The following is a 14,923-nucleotide window of genomic DNA, read 5'->3' as shown; positions in this document are numbered from 1 at the left end:
GATGTTATTTTGATTCACAATCTCTCACACCAGATGATAGTAGCACAGAATATACTTGGTATGCTGGTGTGATTTTGATTCTTTCGCCTGAGCTATGGTACTATTGCTATCATAATACAATAGGTAGGGCCATCAATAGAAGGTGTAATTTAGCTCGATGATAAATTTTTACAACCATACTGCCTCCTGATAAAACTTAATTTAAGTCATTTAAAGCAAAAAATCATATTTTATTTATTTTATTTATTAAGAATTTGATACTTTTTTTTATGTTTTACAGGAAAGATGATCGTCGATACAAAGAGTCTGATGTGCAGATCAAAAAGACTCAAGTTTAAAAAAAATTAGACTTAAAATAAAATTTAAATAAAAGAAAGATGTATACATATTATAGAAAATAAGATACTATGCAAGAAATCTAAAAAGGATATAAGCGTTATTGTAAAGAAACAAAAGTTTCTTTTTGGAATAAAAAAAAAGAGAAAGAAGGGAGTGTTCACGTATGGTTCACGTGGCATAGATGCGGCATGGACGGGGCGGATGCGAGCGTGGGCGTGAGGCGGGCGCGGCACGTCAGGCGACGCGGGCGCGGGCACGGGGTTCGTGGAGACAGACGAACAGATGGAAGGAAAAAAAATATATATTTAGAAATACTTCAAGAGAAAAATTTTATTTTTCTTTATCTGCTTGTGATCTTTCCATCTCATCCATCCATTTTTTAGTTTTTAGTATTTTCTTTAGTCCCACATCGAAAAACCATGTAAATCTCATCCCTCCTAACACCTATAAAAAGGCTTTTGTACTCCCATTGGAGGGGGAGCCCTGAAATTCTTCTAGAGCTTGCATAAAGGAAAAGAAAGGGACTACTTCATGAGCAGCTAGGCTATCAGTCTCGAGAGTGGAGAAGAAATTTTATAATGACACAGAGATGGTTTATTGTTCTAAACTTTCTTATATTTCTTTATATGCAATAAAGATTATGCTTTTTAATTAAATCATCATGAGTTCTATTGGTGCAAAAATCTGCCAGGTCAGAGAAGCTGGAGTCGAGGGAGTCGCGGTTGTCACTGGGACCTGCAAAGAAAGTCTAAACCAGAGTTGGGGGTGCTCTGGCAAGACCTTCGACGCTCAAGTCAGTTCTCTGCCTCAACAAGAATGGAGTGCTCGAACGAAATTTTTAGCAGAGTTTTGGGATAGAGATTAGAGCATAAGGAATAACTATCTGGGGGTCCCTTTTTATAGGCGGAGGGCGTAATACATTAACAGCGATGTCTGTAGCCGCCTGGTAGTGGGCCGTTCGGGGCCATGAGAAGTTTGTTACGGAGAGTAGTGGAGTGGAGTCATGGCCATCACCGTGGCCTGCCATGTGGAGCCTGTTATGGAGAGTGGGGTGATGTCCGTTGTCGTACTTGCCAAAGCATGATGGAGCCGCTTGGGATCCGTTACAGGAAGTGGAGCAGAGTCGTGGCCATTACTGTGGCCTGCTAGGGAGTCCAGGCCTGTCGGTCGAAGCTCGGTTGGGGTGTCTGGTGGAGAGAGGTGGTTCTCTGTCTAAGAGGAGCTCGGATGTTGCTGGCGAGCCTTCTACCGTTGGGTGCCTTGGGGCTAGTACTGCAGGCGAAGGTCATCTGCTGTAGAAGCTCGGTCAGGGGCTTTCTGTGGATGAAGTTCGGTTCATGCAGAATCCGACAGAAGATCGATCGACAGTGGATGTCGGATGAAGCTGGAGAGGTTCACCCGCTGGAGGGGTCCGCTGCTGGAGTCCGTGTGTTGTAGGAGTTCATCCGAAATCTGTCCGCTACAGAAGTTCAGTCGAGTTTGGTTCCCATAGAAATTCGGATGGGGATCATTTATCGAGGAAGCTCGACCCAAGCCTGCCTCAATAGAAGTTCAGAGGGAATTCGTTCACAATAGAAGCTCAGGTGGAGGCTTACAGTAGAAATCTGACGTGGACCACTCATAGTAGAAATTTGAAGTAGACCGCTTGTTGTGGCAGCTCGGAGTAGACCACTTGTAGTAGAAGTTCGAAGTAGACCGCTTGTAGTAGAAGTTCAGAGTAGATCGCTTGTGGTGGGGGCTCAGAGTTCGACACTTGTCAGAATTCGGATGAGGCCTACGTGCAATAGGAGCTCAGGGCTGAAGTCCGGCTCCCATAGGAGCTCGGATGAAGTCTACCTGCAGTAGGAGTTCGGAGAAGGAGTCGGCTCCCGTAGGAGCTCGGACGAAGTCCGAAGGTGGTCGACCGCCGTAGAAACTTGGATGGAGTCCGTCCATTATGGAGATCTGCTGTTGGAAAAGTTTGGCCACTGATGAACTGATGAAGTTCTGAAGAAATTCGGATTGGAGTCGATCAAATCCTGTTGGGAAAAATTTGGAAGAGGTCCGGAGAATGGTTGACCCTTGTAGGAGGTCGGCTGACAGTAGAATCCTGAGAGCATTTGGAGCAGCCTGATAGACGACTGAAGAAGCTCATCGTTGGAGAAGTCCGGGAGATGCGGCAGGGGTTCGTTCGTCGGGGGAATCCGGTCGACACTTGTGGAAGAAGCTGTGGGAGTTTATCTGTCAGCAGAACTTGGGAATGTTGCGGAAGCTCAACCGTCGGAGAGGTTCGAAATATGTCGCCCAAGGTCAGATGCCGGCAGAGTCCCGGAGGGTCACTCCCGACCCGAACTTCGATTGGGGGGGTATTTTATACCCAACACCAGTCCCCCTACTTTCGAGTTTGAGCTTCGAATGAAGGAAGTATAGAGAAGTTTTTACAGCCGAAGTTGCCCCCTTGAATTCTGCGCATGACCGCCCTCAGAAATCCTGACATTTAATATGCGCATACTGGAGTCTTTTCAAATCGGGGCGATCCGAAGAGACTTTTCGAATTCCCGCTGGAGCATTGCTCTTGGTACAGTGCAATAATGGCCTTGCTAGCTGTCAGCCAATTTTAGCTGCCTGCTGTGGCGAGTGGGACACGTGGCGAACATGGGTCGGCCAGGAGAGATCTGCGATCATTATAGGCCGGATCCCAGGGTCTATTTAAACTCACCCTTCTGCCTCCAGGAGTTTCGTCCTGCCTGAAAGTCCTGTTGGTGCCCTCATACTCTAGACGAACCCATATCTAGGACTAGGCCTCGTCCGATTTTTGCACTGGATGCCATTCCCTATTCTCTGACTCCGGATGAACTTCTACTGATAAAGGTTCAGTATGGAGTTCCTCCGGATACGATCTGAAGCTTCCTGATCCCGCCATCGGGCTAGCACCCCCCACCTGGCCGTTTCTGCCTGTACCAGGAGGCCTTCCGTGCTGGGCTCCGACTTCTGTTTCGTCCTTCGTCGTCGCTCTTTTCCATTTTCTAGACATTTCTTTAGCTTCAATCGTACCAAACTCCTTTAGGTTTTTGATAGGGTTCCTCTCCCTTTGCCACGTAGTCGAAGTTCAGCCATCTCTTCCTTTGTTTAGGTATTTTTACACCTTCAAGCACCACCCTCGGCAAAGGACTGGTGGTACTTCTCCCCCAGTTCGACAAGAAGGGATTGCTGAAAGGTGCTCCCTCTTTATCTATAACTGGAAGGGAAGTACCTCTACGTCCAATGTCCGACCTTAAAGCTGGGATTGCCCCCTTGGGGCTCCCTGAGGGACTCTGTCCGTCGGGCTCCTAGCCTGGGGGAGGACGACCTTCAGGCTGCCCGGAAGCTTCTTAGTTATCCAACTCCTTCCCTTCCCAACCTTCTGAAGGAGCAATTTCTGTTCAACATCGGCTTGAGTCCCCTGGATCCCGCGAGTATTCATCTTTCCTTTCTTCTTCTTTTCTTTTCTCTTCTTCTTCTCTTCCCCCTTCTTTTTTTCTCTTTGTTTTTTTTTTTAACTGTGCATCACCTCTTCCTTTCTTCACTCCATTGCTGATCTCTTTTTTCTCTCTTCTTTTTTTTTTTTTTTTAGGAATGGATGCCGAAGCAGCACGGACGCTTACCAGGGGCCTCAAGGTTCACAAAAGAAAAGGCCTGCGGCCTCGGGTCGGCGAAAAAGGTCAGAACGAAGGAGACGAGCTCGGCCACGCCTGCCCAAGAGCCCTTACGGTCGATGTTCCATCAGACCCCGAGCCCCCGGTTCCCTGAGCCTCTTCGAGGAGTTCTCTCACTGAGGTTCCCACTTCGGGGCCCACTTCAAGGAGGTGCCAGGGGTTGAGAGGGGGAGGAGAAAGAAGATGGTGGCCCGCAGGGTCAGCGGCCGTCGAGCCGCCATCGAAGAATCCCACGGCTCTGAGGAAGAGCTGGTGGAGAATCCCTTTAATGACACAGACCTGATAAAGTGACTGGTCGATGGGTGCGTCCTGCCCGAAGTCATCCAGAGGATCGTTCGCACCGATCCCGAACAGCAGGTTTGGGACTCTCTAGGATCCTTTCTCGAGGTAAGCAGATTCACTTTCCTCTCCTCGCTCCTTCATTCAATTAACTTCTCAACTTTCATTCTGACCTCCTGGCCGTCCTTGTAGCTTGGGCACCAGCTCCTCACCAACATCGAGGCGACGAACAAGGCGAGGAGGGACGCTATCCAGGTGGAGGAGGGACGCCGGGCCGAGGCCACCCGCCTCAAGGAAAAGGCTGCCAAGGTAGCCAACCTCCAAGAGGCCCTTGAGAAAGAAAAGCAGGCCTCGGAGGCGATGGTGAGGAAGGCGGAGGCCGAGGTCGCAAATTTGATGGAGCAGATTTCGGTTCTGATCTCGGAGGCCAAGGTCCAAGTGGTGGAGGAGTTCAAGGCCTCTGCTGAAATGAGGGACCTGAACGTCAAGTTCGGCCAAGATGCATTCATCAAAAGATTCGAGCTCTGCCAAGAGAAGATGGTCAAGAAATTTCTCGAGCTCGACTTCAGCTTCTTGGATGAGGCGTCTGAAGATGAAGCCAGGCCCTCTCTTACTGCGCTGCCACCACAGCCCCCCTTCCAAGAACACCGGGCTCCCCAACTCCTGCTTCGGAGGTCTGAGACCTCTGACTTTGTATTCTTCTTTCACTGTGATTTTTCTTTTTTCTTTTGTCTTTAAGAGGCATTCAATCAATAAAATTGGGCTCCTCCTTATGGGGAACTTTTCTTCTCCTTTCTCTTTTTCTTTTCTTTTTTTTTCTGCAATGAGCTGCACCTTGACGCTTTTGTCTCCCAATGGTAGTGTCCTGCCGAAGCGCTTTTTTGCCATAGGAGTTCCGCTGGGGTCTACGATCCGACATCTGAGGAAGAAAGTCCGTCATTTAACAAAAAAGTCGAGGGAGATGGAGGACGAGCTTCGTAGGCTGAGGGAGAGCCACTCAGAGCCACTGCGGAGGCCACCTACTTTCGGAACCTCCACGTGAAAGGGATCATGGAGTACAATCGGAGGAAAGCAAACTTTGAGAAGGAGCTCGAGGAACATAAGAAGCATGCCAGGACCGATCTTGGGCTTAGGCTTCCAAGATCAGCTCTCTTGAGCAGAGCTGTCGGCTGCACAAGAGAAGATCGGCCAGCTGGAAGGAAGCTCGTCCTGGCTTTCGACTCAGGCCGACCGCGATCGAGAATGGTCGAAGAAGTTCTCTGACCTTCAGCAATAGCTTCAGGATACCAGGCAAACTATAATGCATACCGGGCCAGCTGGTGCAAGCAGGTGGACGACTACAAGAGGAAGCTCAGGATGGCGACCGACGAGGTTGCCCGCCTTCAAAGGCAGTTATCTGAAGGAGCCCAGTTTGTTCCTGTTCGGGATCCTGACGAACTCCAGTCCCTAAGAGGAACCATAGAAGAGCTATCCTAGCCCTTGGGGAGGGGAAGGTCGAGCTGCAACAATTGAAGATCCAGCTGGTATACGAGCAGCAGGCGGTCAAGGATGCGAGGCAGAATCTGAGGTCCTGAGAAAGAGGCTCCGAGAGGTGGAGAACGAAAGCCAATGGTTTCATCAGAGGTATATGGAGATGCTAATGAGGGAGAAAAAAATTGAAAGAAGAAGTCAAAAGCTTAAGGCACTCCCTAATGAGGGTCGAAGCCGAAAGTTCGAAGTTGGAAGAAGCCGGACCCCCTTAGGGCTCTTTTTGCCTTTCGTCCTTCTATGTGTCTTCTTTTTCTGTTCTTGTCATTTTTTTCTTTTTTTTTTTTTGGGCCTTCTGGGCTCTGTAACGCATACCTTGCTAACAAATGAAAAGGAGATTTTTTGTTACCTTGCCTGCGTGTTGTGTTGAATTATCGTCCGTCGGACTTCTTTCATTTTTTGTCTCGTTCGATGTTATGTTGTCCGAAGGTTCTTTGTTCATTTTTGTATTAGGTCGTCGTTACCAAATTTTTGTGTCCTTTGATTTGTTTGACGTCGACATCGTTTGAAGGTTCCTAGCCATTGTCGTGTTGATTTGCCTTTTCGTTCATGACCATAGATCTCTCTTTCTCTTTCTCCTTCTTCATGGAGATGAGGTCCTTTGTGTCTTTGGTATAGTTTGGCTTCCATTTTTCACTGGTGTAGTTCGCTACTTTTCCTTCACATCTCCCTCCTCTTTTTAAGCAAGGGTTCTCCCTAGCTTTTTATGGGGTCGCGGGAGCATAAAGGGGCCGTCGAGAAGGTTCTCTTTTTTCTTATCAGATCTCGAATGGCCGGATCTTAGTTGTGTTAGGACAAGGTTCTTCCCCTATTTCTAATGTAGTCGATTTCAGCTCAGGTTAGGATGAGGTTCTCTTCTGTTCATAACAGGACTGTGGGGGCACATATGGCATTGCAGGGCCTCTCCCCCCATCCGGTCTAAAGGTAATCGGGCCTTCCACTTTGCTCATGTTAGGGTGAGGTTCTCTTCCTGTCCCTAACAGGACTGTGGGGGCACACAAGGGTGTTGTAGGGCCTCTCCCCCCATCTGATCTAAGGAGAACCGGGCCTTCGACTTTGCTCATGTTAGGGCGAGGTTCTCCTCCTGTCATTAACATGGCTGTGGGAGCACACAAGGGCGTTGTAGGGCCTCTCCCCCCATCCGATCTAAAAATAATCGAGCTTCGGCCTTGCTCATGTTAGGGCGAGGTTCTCCTCCTGTCCCTAACGTGCTGTGGGGGCACATAAGGGCGTTGTAGGGCCTCTCCCCCCATTCGGTCTAAAAATAATCGGGCCTTCGGCCTTACTCATGTTAGGGCGAGATTCTCCTCCTATCCCTAACATGGCTGTGGGGGCACATAAGGACGTTGTAGGGCCTCTCCCCCCATCTGGTCTAAGGAGGATCGGGCCTTCGATTGTGTCGAGACGAGGTTCTTCTCCTGTTCCCGACATGGTTGTGGGGGCACATAAGGGCCGTTATATGGGCCTCGCCCCCGTTCGATCTTAAAATAATCAGACTTTCAACTTTGCCCATGTTAGGACAAGGTTCTCCTCCTGTTCCTAACACGGCTTTGTTTTCGTTGTCTGAAGGGGTTATCCCCTGTCGTTACGAGTCCATGCAAAAGGGAAAGATATGCAAATCTGAAAGGAATCTTGATTTAAAGCAAAGTCATTCGTAATACATTTACAGGTTTTTCAAATCTCATGGCTGTAGAAGGTCTGCTCCCCGTCAAGGTCCTCCAGAGATGGAGTTGATGATCCCAATTGGAGGCCAATCTCCGGGCTGCTCTTCCCTCCTCGGTGGCTCGGGTTGTGGTAGGGCCCTTGGCGATCCTCTCTACCCTCAGACCGACGTCGGATGAACCTGTCGAGCCGACCTCGTCTGATGAGCTCCTTGATCTCGTCTCGGAGTTGAATGCATTCCTCTATGTTGTGGCCGTGGTCATGATGGTAGAGGCAGAACTTGTTAGGATTGTGCTTCCCGGGGTGTGTGCGCATCTTTTCTGGCCTTGGGAGCTGCTCTCTGCCTCCATCAGCACCTGGATTTTCGATGCATTGAGGGGGGCATAGTTGTGGAATCTTCCTGGGAGAGAGCCCCGCGAACCCTGCGGTCTGGGCTTCTCTGCCTACGTGCTCGGGGAGGAGTCTGGACATGCTTGTACCCGAGAGGAGTCCAGAATGTGGCCAGGCTTCATTCGGGCCTCTTTCAACTGCGGGCTTACCGGAGTCACCCGCTTGCCGCTCCTTCACGGCTTCCTCATCCTTCAGCTTGAAGGCTTCCTCTGCTCGGCATATCCTTCGGCCCGAGCCAGCAGATCGGCAAAGTCTCTAGGATACTTCTTTTCCAGGGAGAAGAGGAGGTCATTCTTTTGAAGGTTGCTCTTTAAGGCAGCCATTGCAACCGATTGGTCCAGGTTCCGGACCTCCAGGGTGGCGGCGTTGAAGGGGTTGACGTAAGCTCGGATGGACTCTCCCTCCTTTTGCTTGACGTTGATGAGGGACTCCGAACCTCACCGGGGATGCCGACTGCTGATGAAATGAGCCACGAACTGGTGACTCATTTGGTCAAAGGAGAAGATTGTACCCAGCTTCAATGTCGAGTACCAATTCCTTGCTGCTCCCTTCAAGGTAGATGGGAAAGGTCGACACAAGATGGCATCTGGCATGCCATGGAGCAGTATCATGGTCCGGAAGGCCTCCAGGTGGTCGACCGAATCCAAGGTCCCGTCGTAGCTCTCGAATTGGGAGAGCTTGAAGTTCGACGGGATTGGTTCCTGCATGATCATTTGAGAGAAAGGAGGGTCAGTGCAAATATCCTCACCGTAAGCAGTGGGAGCGCGGTGGAGCTCTTCGATCCGCCGGTTCATCTCCTGGAGTCTCTGATCCAGGATGTCCTCTCGACTGCGGGCCTCGAGGGTTTTCTGGTGGAGCAGAGGCAGGGACTCTCCGGGGGTTGAATCATGATCGGACGGAGGGCTCTCTACCTTCTATTTTTCTTTTCTAGGGAAGACAGGGCGGCTGGCCCAAGTGGCCCACCCGGTCGTCGGATTCTGGAACTCCGACGATGCTCTTTCCAGCCGCACTGATACCTGCGGCTGCTGCTGCATGGCCTGCACTGCTTCGGTGAGGCCTCTGACCAGTTGAACCAGCAGGTCAAACTACTCCATGCCGACCGCCGTCGTCATCGAAGGAGGAGCTTGGGAAATCGAAGATGAGGCCGGGCTTGCGGGGCTCGCTGAGATCTGGCCGCGAGGCCGTTGACCGCCTGGTGGATGCCCTTTGGGGAGGCATCAAGTGGAGATCAGGCAGGCAACCGGAGGAGGAGATGTCAGAGAAGATGATCGAAGGTGGTCCCGTTGAGCGCTCCTTTAAGAACAAGGGTACTGCAAAGACACACCCCTTCCTCTAGCGCCAATCCTGTTGGTACAAAAATCCACTGACGTCGGAGAAGCTAGAGTCGAGGGAGTCGCGATCGCCATCGGGACCTACAAAGAAAGTCTAAACCGGAGTTGGGGGTGCTCCGGCAAGACCCTCCAACGCTCAAGTCAGTTCTCTGCCTCAACAAGAATGGAGTACTCGAACGAAAATTTTTAGTAGAGTTTTGGGATAGAAATTGGAGCTTAAGGAATAACGTATCTGGGGTCCCTTTTTATAGGCGGAGGGCATAACAGATTGATAGCGATGTCTGTAGCCGCCTGGTAGTGGGCCGTTCGGGGCCACGAGGAGTTTGTTACGGAGAGTAGTGGAGTGGAGTCATGGCCATCACCGTGGCCTGCCACGTGGAGCCTGTTGTGGAGAGTGGGGTGATATCCGTTGTTGTGACTCGCCAGAGCATGATGGAGCCGCGTGGGATCCGTTACAAGAAGTGGAGCAGAGTCGTGGCCATTACTGTGGCCTGCCAGGGAGTCCAGACCTGTCGACCGAAGCTCGGTTGGGGTGTCTGGTGGAGAGAGATGGTTCTCCGTCTAAGAGGAGCTCGGATGTTGCTGGCGAGCCTTCTATCGTTGGGTGCCTTGGGCACTAGTGCTGCAGGCGAAGGTCATCTACTGTAGAAGCTCGGTCAGGGGCTTTCTGTGGATGAAGTTCGATTTCATGCAGAATCCGACAGAAGGTCAACCGACAGTGGATGTCGGATGGCGCTAGAGAGGTTCACCCACTGGAGGGGTCCGACTGCTGGAGTCCGTGTGTCGTAGGAGTTCGTCCGAAATCTGTCCGCTACAGAAGTTCGGTCAGAGTCTGATTCCCGTAGAAGTTTGGATGGGGATCATTTGTCGAGGAAGCTCAGTCGAAGCCTGTCTGCAATAGAAGTTCAGAGGAAATTCGTTCACAATAGAAGCTCAAGTGGAGGCTTACAGTAGAAATCTGACGTGGACGCTCGTAGTAGAAATTCGAAGTAGACCGCTTGTTGTGGCAGCTCGGAGTAGACCGCTTGTTGTGGAAGTTCGAAGTAGACCGCTTGTAGTAGAAGTTTGGAGTAGATCGCTTGTGGTGGGGGCTCGGAGTCCTACCCTTGTCAGAATTTGGATGAGGCCTACCTGCAATAGGAGCTCAGGGCTGAAGTCCGGCTCCGGTAGGAGCTCGGACGAAGTCTACCTGCAGTAGGAGTTCGAAGAAGGAGTCCGGCTCCCATAGGAACTCGGACGAAGTCCGAAAGGCAGTCGACCATCGTAGAAACTTGGATGGAGTCCGTCCGTCGTGGAGATCTGCTATTGGAAAAGTTCGGCCACTGACGAATTGACGAAGTTCTGGAAGAAATTCGGATTGGAGTCGATCAAATCCTATTGGGAAAAAATCTGGAAGAGGTCCGGAGAACGGTTGACCCTTGTAGGAGGTCGGCTGATAGTAGAATACCGAGAGCATTTGGAGCAGCCTGATAGATGACTGAAGAAGCTCATCGTTGGAGAAGTCTGGGAGATGCGGCAGGGGTTCGTCCGTCGGGGGAACCCGATCGACACTTGCGGAAGAAGCTGTGGGAGTTTATCCGTCAGCAGAACTTGGGAATGTTGCGGAAGCTTAACCGTTGGAGAGGTTCGAAAATATGTCGCCCAAGGTCGGACGCCGGCAAAGTCTCGGTAGGGTCACTTCTGACCCGAACTTCGGCTGGGGGGGTATTTTATACCCAACAAGTTCTTTATTTGCTCTCTTTCATATGCTTTTATTTATGCTTTCCTGTTAGATTAATATTAAGAACAACTTTTATTTTTCGGAGATGCACCGTGATCTATGGGTACGGGGCGTGCTGAGGAAAGAAGAGTTGTTTACCTAGTACTTTTCGGAGACGCACCGTGATCTACGGATACGGATGTGCCGAGGAAAGATAGGTATTTTTCTTAAGATTAATCACATCTATTTAATTAAAAAAGAGATACAACTCTGCTAGTGCAAAATTAATTTAAAACTTTCGAGCTCTTTATTTTCTAATTACATCAATTTTAAAATAATTTATTTTTTAAATCAAAATAATGCTTCTTTCTTTTATTTTATAATCTCAACTTAGTCCAAGGTCCCTGAGGATAGGATCTCGACTCATCCTACCTACGTAGTGAGTAGAGTTATTTTTTGGTGCTATCAACGACTACGTATCAAATTTTGGCATCATTGTCGGGGTCCTTGGCATGGTTGAATTAATTAAAAAAAAAAATCATTGACATTTCATAACACTTAACTAAAATAGCGTAACCTCAAACATAAAAATTTCTAACTTGATTGGACACTTTGTTTCTTTGCATCTCATCTCCATAATTAATCTTAAGGGCAATAACCCATTAATCAGATAAGGTGGGGATTTGATCACCCTTTCTTGGCCCAAAAATCATAACCTTCATTCTGCATTAAACCAAGCCTTAATTTTAAAAGCAACTAGATGTTAGCCCTAGGAATTTTGAGCTCAATAGGATAAGAAAGCTCTAGAGTTGAACCGAGTATAGATTGGTTAATTGCTCAGTGTCTAAGGCAAGTGGTTAAAGAAAGTAGTTTTTAATTGATTCCGTTGACTGACCTGGCCAACTCAGTTGGTGTCTAAGGAAAGCAACGAACAGGGAACTCCCACATCTTATGCTTACCTGGCCGAGTCAGTTAGTCAGTCTTGAGCTTGGAGTGCTCAAAGGCGGTCTTGGAAGTTAGGAGCTGTCTAGATCTAAGTTAACCTTAGGATAGAGAGTCTATGCTTGTTTAAGTTGATTGTAATTAACATCTAAACATTAACTAATTTCTCCCTTTTCATAGATTTAAAATTCTTAGGTTCTTCTCTTTAGATTTTCTTCATTCTTTTCTCACTTTATTATAAAACTAAAATTTTCTGTGTTTGCTCTAAAGTATAATTGTAAGGTGTATACTTAGTCGTAGATCGTTACGACCAAAAATCCAACCTTTTGATCCAGAAATAGAAAGAACCTTTAGAGCCAAAAACTTAAAAATATGGACCAAATCAGGAGAATGATCCACCCAGGCAATTGAAGGAGTACTTTACTCCTTCCACATATACCTACTCTCCTTGTATTCAAGTGCCCCTGTGGAGGCCACTCAATATGAAATTAAGTCCAGTATAATCCAAATGTTACCTTCATTTTATGGACTTAGTAATGAGGACCCTTATAAATATTTTGAAGAATTTCTTGAGATATGCTCAACTGTCAAAATTCATAACTTCTTCGATGATGCTCTTAGGTTAAAATTATTCCCTTTCTCACTTAAGGACAAAGCCAAATACTGGCTATATACTTTGGATTCCATGACTATATCAACTTAGGACCAGCTGCAAGGAGAGTTTCTCAAGAAATATTTTTCCATAGGAAAAACTAATCAAATAAGGAAAGCCATAACTAGTTTTTTCCAATTAGATGGAGAAATTTTCATGAAATATGGGAGAGATTAAAGGACCTTATTAGAAAATATCCCCACCATGCTGTACCCAAGTGGCAGTTAATCCAATATTTTTATGATGGGTTATCTGAAAGACATCGACAAATGGTCGATGCATCATGCGGTGGGACATTCATGCGAAAAGTGAGGATGAGGCATGGCAACTGTTTGAAATTTTAAGTGAAAATTCATTACATCATATGTCTGCCTCTATTAGAGATAAACCCATGTCAAACCCAAAGAGAGGTGGAATATATGAAGTAGGAAATGCCATAGATATCCATCATAAGGTAGATGAATTGTCCCAAAAGTTAGATCGATTATTAAGTATAGGACAGTCACCTTCTCCATCCCGTCAGATACAAGATATATGTGCATTGTGTTCGAGCCCCACTCATTGTGTGAATGATTGTCCGTTGCACCACAATTTTCTGAACATGTACAAGAACAAGTCCATCAAGCCCAAACTACTCATAGACCAGGGAACAACCCCTATTCTAGTACGTACAATCGGGATGGAGAAACCATCCAAATTTCTCATGGAAATCACAACCAGTGGTTCCTCCGATGCAACAAAGATCAGGTTATCCGGATGTAACTTTTAGGCATCCATCCCAGCCACAATACTAGAACCTCCTCAACCCACTTCGAGTACTCATAGCTCGACTTTCGAAGAAAAGGTACTGCAAGCACTTAAAGGACTAGAAATGAATACCTAACTCCTTCACTCCCATACGCAATCCATAGCAAAGCTAGAGACCCAGATAGGTCAGCTAGCAACAGCTTTCAGTAGGAGGGAAGAAGGCAAATTACCTAGTCAGCCTATTAATAACCCAAAAGGTCAGTACATGGCTGAAAGCTCCATTGGTCTTGAAACTTTTTTCGAACATGCCAAATCGATCATGACCCTTAGAAGCAAAAAAATCTTAAATCAACCTGAAGTAATCCAACAACAAGAGCAACCAATTTCAGCTACAACAGAAAAGAAGAAATCTGAAGAGAAGAAAGAACCTATTAACCCAGCACCTGCACCTAAAGCTCCATTTCCCAGTGCTTTAGAATCCTCTCTGCCTCTTGATAAGAAGGGTATAAAAATGAATGAAATGTTGGAACTGTTTAAACAGGTCCAGATAAACTTACCTCTTCTCGATGCCATTAAGTAAGTTCCGACCTATGCCAAATTTCTAAAGGACCTGTGTACACAGAAACGAAAATCAAAGGCACAAATATCAAGAAAAGTCCACCTAACTGAGCAGGCCAGCTCAGTTTTCCAGCAAATTACCCCACCCAAACTGAAAGATCCAGGTACCCCAATTATTTCTTGTGTCATAGGGAACCTCACGATTAAGAAGGCATTATTAGATTTGGGTGCAAGTGTCAACCTTTTCCCGAGCTCTATATATGACCTATTTGGATTTGGAGAGTTAAAACCCATGACAGTAACCTTACAACTAGCAGACCGATCTATTAAGGTACCCCGTGGAATGCTGGAAGACGTATTGGTGAAAGTAGATGAATTTTACTTTCCTGTTGACTTTCTTGTGCTGGATATGGAATCTGGTAGCAACCCCAACCAAATACCAATCATCCTAGGTAGACCCTTCTTAGTAACTGCTAATGCTTGTATAAATTGTAGGATCGGAGTTATGGATGTAACTTTCAGAAATAAGAAGCTAAGGTTGAATATTTTCAATGCATCTTTGGGACCACCTGTGTACGACCATAATGAGATCAACTTGTTAGAGGAAGTTATAGAAGATAAAGCTCCTGCCTTGCTCAACTCAGATCCTTTACAGGCATGCCTAACACATTTTGGAATGGATAATTTTGATATTGATGGATACACTGAAGAAATACATGCTTTGCTAGAACCTCCCAATTTTAGCACCAATCCCCTTGGACTGTAAAGTACGAACAATTACCAATTCAATCAAGCCCTCTGTACCATCCTTAGAAGCACCACCTACTATAGAGCTAAAGCCTCTTCCTGCCACACTGAAATATTCATTTCTTGGATCCAATGATACCCTTCCAGTGATCATTGCGTCTGACCTAACCAACGACCAGGAAGACAAACTTGTCGGAGTACTCAAAAAGCATAAAGAGGCTATAGGGTGGTCAATTGTCGATTTGAAGGGTATAGATCCTTCTGTTTGCATGCATCATATTCACTACGAGGTTGAGGCAAAACCACATAGGGACATGCAACGAAGATTGAATCCGAATATGCGGGAAGTCGTGAAAAAGGAAGTAGTGAAATGGCT

At 47.3% G+C, this 14,923-nt stretch overlaps 1 pseudogene; it reads right to left on the bottom strand.

The window, feature by feature from the left end:
• Window positions 1-12,609: 12,609 nt before the first annotated feature.
• LOC140854539 (small nucleolar RNA R71) lies at window positions 12,610-12,706 on the bottom strand (annotated as a pseudogene).
• Window positions 12,707-14,923: the final 2,217 nt, after the last annotated feature.

Source organism: Elaeis guineensis, unplaced genomic scaffold, assembly GCF_000442705.2.
Source record: "Elaeis guineensis isolate ETL-2024a unplaced genomic scaffold, EG11 Super_Scaffold_1000033, whole genome shotgun sequence".
Taxonomy (NCBI): Eukaryota; Viridiplantae; Streptophyta; class Magnoliopsida; order Arecales; family Arecaceae; genus Elaeis; species Elaeis guineensis.
The sequence above is the reverse complement of the archived record's forward strand: the minus strand, read 5'-3'. Positions and strand labels throughout refer to the sequence as shown.